Genomic DNA, 5,014 nt, shown 5'->3' with positions numbered 1-5,014 from the left:
ACAAACAAAAAAATTTGAAAGCCTAATAGGGAGGAAATCAAATGTGGAGGTTGAAAGATAAGATAAAACACAACTGAAGAGATTATAAAGGTAAAAAAGTAAGGCAACCAAGGTTAGGAGTTAAAAGGAAAAATGAAAAGAAATGCAGGGCAAGAGTTTTAGGAGGTGAAGTTTTATGACTCTTTCTTTACTAAAGCTTTTTCTAGAGTTGTTTTAATATTTTCTAATTAAGTCTTTAAAAGCAAAAGACTTGCCTGCTCACAGGGCTTATTAGGAAGGGAGCTGAAGCCTCATCAACTTTAAGAGGTTCACACAAGAAGGGCTTTGGCCTGGGTCACTGCGCTACGATGTGGTTTGAGATTCTCCCTGGAGGAGCCGTCATAGGCATGTGCTTGCTCATCCCAGAGCGGGCCACTGCGGATGTCCACAGGTTCACTAATGGGGGAAGGGAAAAAGGGTTGCCCGTTACTCATATCAGCAGAGTTTGATGGAAAGAGATAGGCACATCTCTGCATTTAATTGTTACTGTGTGTCAAAGGGTTTGGAGAGTACTGATTAAGGAAGCATATTCATGACTGATGAAAAAATAACTCAGTTATGATTGTCTACCATTACCAGAAGGTTATGCAGTGGGTTATGTAGCATGCAGCATGTTATGCAGGGCTTAATAAAAATAAAATGAAAAACAAAGCAAAAGGCTTGTGTAGTGTGTGTGTGTGTGTGTGTGTGAAAAACAAAAGGAAGGCATGGGGCATAAGTGCTACCAACCCCCTCTTCTGGCCTCCGGCTAAAATCAGAGTGCTTCTCCCCAGACAGAGCTCAGACATGAGTGTGGACTTCCCACCCTGGTTCAATTACTGAGGAAACCCTGAAAAGGGAAACTCATCACAAATAACTGCTTAGATATACAAGCAAATGTAAGCTTCTCAAATATTCTATCCTTGACCTAACCCTAGACGTGAGGACCCCATGCCATGGGTAGTAAAGGTGGGCAGGGAGACACACACATGTCAATTCACATGGTTTCAGTCCTTTTCAATTCACACAGTCTCTTTCAAGTAAATATTTCATCTTCAAATTTCTTCCCTCTCCCTTTCTCTTCTCTAAAATGGCATCTGGATACATTTGGGGTTAGGGAAGGACTTAAAGGGCCTCATGGTGACAGAGATTGAGGGTCCTCTATCTAATCTACATGGGGGGGCAGTCCTTCTGGGACCTTGCTTGTTCCTGCTCGGATCTGGTTTCCTCTGAGGTGTTACTGACTTGTCATATGTGGGAGTGTGGGCATTGTGATGGCATCCGTAGCTGAAGTCCTGCCATTTACCCACTGTTTTGAAATCCTTGACATCTCTCCATCCCAGGCCTCAGGGAGTCCACCTGTCATCTTAGCACTTCTTTGTTTCTTCCCAGGGCACACTACAGTGTCTGGATCCACAGCACACTCTGCTTAGAAGTGAGGAGCCGGGTGGTATTTCAGGTTCATCCACCTGGTTTTCTCCCTATCAGATGAGCTCCCCTAGGTTATATATAGTGAAGGAAGCAGCTAGCTCCAGGGTTCCCTCATATTTGTCCAGATGTGTCCACTGCTTTTCCCCATCTGGGAATTTGCTCTGGAGCAGGTTGCCAGATGAAGCATGTCTTCTTGCTTGCCCTGTCTCTTTTCTCCTTCCCACCTTCTCTGGGAATGAAAAACATTGGCGTACCCTCCCCACGTGGCAGGGGTCTCTGTTACTTACAGCATAGCCTTAGTTCTCCTTATCCCTGGCTTCATGGTGAAGTCAGAAAGATCTGCATCTTGATATGCTCATTAGAGCTTAAAGAATGTAGAAAACCATTTCTCTTTCAAAAAACATATCTTTGTAACATCTTGTTAGGGACACAAAAAAGCTACTGTGGTTATCAAAAATACAACATCTAGACCTTTCTTCTCAGAAGAAGTTGATTCTGAGGGTCCGTAAGGAGGCTGATGAAGTGAAGCTGTGCCCTTCCCGGCAGTGGCTTCTTCCCTTATTCCCAGGAATAGAGAGCCGGCCGGGAGTGGAATGGGACACTCACCCTCTTGGCTACTCAGGCCCATCTCAGAGGTTTCTGTCTCTGCAGATATCTTTTTCTGACATGGACATTAGGGATGGCTCTTCTACAAGTACTGTCCTTCCAGGTATGTGGAGAGCGTTGTGTCAGGTGCAGTAGCAGGTTGGTCGCCACTGGGATTTGTCAATGTGAGGCAACTTCTGAACTGTTTGAAATAGTTTCTTGAAATTTCTGATGCAGGCTAATCATAAGAAATAAATTGACATAAAATATTCTCACTACTGTTGCTTTGCCCCACGGATTTGTCACCCCACGTCCCCTGGGTGATGGAGTCGCAAAGGATTACTCAAAGCCCATCTCTTCTGAGCAGTGAGAAGCCCCAAAGTGGTTAACTTCCCTGGAACCCTCAAGCGAGAGGCATTCCTTCCTTGGGAAATTAACCCCAAATCGGGCTTCTCCTCCTGCATTTATTCTCCAGACCAAGAAGTTACAGGAAGAGACATAGTGGGGTTTTGCTAAGCACTGTTTAACAAGTTTAACAATAGAAGCTGGTAACATTCAGTAAAAACAAGTCAGATGACATTCCCTTAGATAATTCAATGATCCACCAACAAAAGCTTGATCTAGCAAACATTCCTTCTCCCTCCAGCAGCTTCCCAGTAACTTTACATATCAATCAATAACTAGTCTGTTCTTGAGCCTGCAACCTTGCTGTGTTACAGATCTTTATCTTACACCCGAGACTTTATAGCCTGAGGAAAATTTCTTTTCCTTTGCAAGGTCAATATTTGAAACTGCAGGGCTTTGGAAAACCAGGCCCTGTGAAGTACATTTGCTTTATGAATCCTCTACACACTACTTCTTTCTTATAAACAAGTCCTATCTTACTTCCATTTAGATAGAACAAGGTTTCTCAACCTTTGCACTATTAACATTTTAGGCTGGATGGTTCTTTGTTGTGGGGACTGTCCTGTGCATTGTAAGATGTTGAGCAGCGTCCTTGCCGATACTTGCTACTTGCAAATATCACTTCCAGTTGAGACAACCAAAAATATCTCCAGGCATTGCCAAATGTGCCCTGAGGAACAAATTGCCTCTGTAGAGAAACACTAATTTAGACCTTGGTCTTATTTTGATGTTGTTGCAATACTTTAATAGTGTGCTCAAAAATATGGAAATACATTAATTATTTTTGACTGAAGTAGTAAAATTCATCATAAAGTTTTTATCAAGTAGTAACTAGTTTTAAGATCTTGGGGGTTTCATTCACACATGGCTTTTCCACCCCTGTTCATACTCATATAAATATTTAAATTATTTTTCTTTCAAAAATAGTATTCTCCATTCTGTCTTGGATTCTGCTTTTCTATTTAATAATATACTAGAGGCATCCTTCCATGTCAATAAGTGTAGATCTATGTCATAATTTTAATTGCATAGCATTTGATTGTATGACTGTTATAATTTTATCAATTATGTTTTTTAAACTAGCCATTCATTTTCTTTATTGAGGTATATATTTTACATGCAGAAAATTCACAGATTGTACATAGTTTGATAAGTTTTTACAAATATTTATGCACAAGTTACCATCATCCAAATTGTGATACCATACAGGCATTGACATCACCCAGAAGGTACCCCTGTGCCTCTTTCCAGTCAATTCCACATTGTACCACTTATTCAAATAAGCAACTGCTATTTTATTTTGATGGATAGAATTATAAAGTACATATTATTTTGTTTTTTTTTCTTTACCAAAATGTTTTTCAGATTTCTGCATGTTTTGCAGGTATCAAGTTTGTTACTTCTTATTGCTAAATGGTATTCTTTTGTTTATTATTTATTTATTTTAACAGCTTTATTGAGGTATAAGTGATTAAACAGTATTTTGGGGGGTATAAATATCACAGTTTGTTTATCCATTCTCCTATGTTGGACATTTGGATTGTTTCCGTTTTTGCTTATTTTGAATAAAACTGCAGTGAACATTTCTATACAAGTCTTTTGGTGTTCACATATTTTCTCATTTCCCTTGATTTTATATCTAGAAGTAGATATTCTGTTTGTAGGGTACTTGTATGTTTAACTTACTAGAAACTGCCCAATAATTTCCCCGAATTGGTATGCCATGTTACAGTCCATATCATTTAGTATTTGTGGTATATTTTATTTTAGACATTCTAGTGGATGTGAACTCACTGTGGCTTTAATTTACATTTAATTGATGATTCATACTGTTAAACAGCTTTTAATGTGATTAATAGCCTTTTACATATCTTCTTTTTTTGTGTGTCTAGGTTCCTTTATTTATTTATTTATTTATTTATTTATTTATTTATTTTCCCTCTTAGATTCTTAAGTGCACAATATAATATTGTTAAGTACAGGCATAATAATCAATTATCTTCTGATACCTGTCTTTCCAATTCTTTGGTGTTAAAAACAATGTGTTAAAAAAAAATGAAAAAACCCTGAAAAAAACCCCACAACAGCTCCCAGTTTAGATACCTTCCTGCATTTATTCTATTGTTTCCTTAGGAAAATTCAATGTCTGTAATTACTAGAACAAACTGCATGTACATTTTAATAAATGTATATCAATTGAGGTTGAGTGTCCTTTCCCTACCCTTTCACCTAACTGAATATTTAAAATTTTTTTTAATCTTTGCCACTTGAACAGCCAGCTATGCTGTTTCATTGTTTTGATTTGTGCTTTTTTGTTTATTAGCAAGGTTGAACATCTTTTCACATGCTCGCTGACCATTCGTATTTCTTGTTTGTGAGTTGTCTGTTCAAGTCCTTTGACTTTTCTGTATTTGAGGTATATTTTTCATATTAACTTCTAAGACATATGTGTGTCTAAAGCATATTAATTTTTGCTTATCATGTATGTTTCAAATGTTTCTCAGAATTTATTTTTTTATAAACAAATATTTAATTTTTAATATGATCAGATTCATCAATATTTTCCTTATTTTTT

At 38.0% G+C, this 5,014-nt stretch overlaps 1 pseudogene; it reads left to right on the top strand.

Annotated features, from left to right (window-relative positions):
• The first annotated feature begins 347 nt into the window (after window positions 1–347).
• Window positions 348–559, top strand: LOC134361498 (NADH dehydrogenase [ubiquinone] 1 alpha subcomplex subunit 1-like; annotated as a pseudogene).
• The last annotated feature ends 4,455 nt before the right edge of the window (window positions 560–5,014 follow it).

This window comes from Cynocephalus volans, chromosome 13 (assembly GCF_027409185.1).
Source record: "Cynocephalus volans isolate mCynVol1 chromosome 13, mCynVol1.pri, whole genome shotgun sequence".
NCBI classification, from domain to species: domain Eukaryota; kingdom Metazoa; phylum Chordata; class Mammalia; order Dermoptera; family Cynocephalidae; genus Cynocephalus; species Cynocephalus volans.
This window is presented reverse-complemented; position numbering and strand designations above follow the sequence as displayed.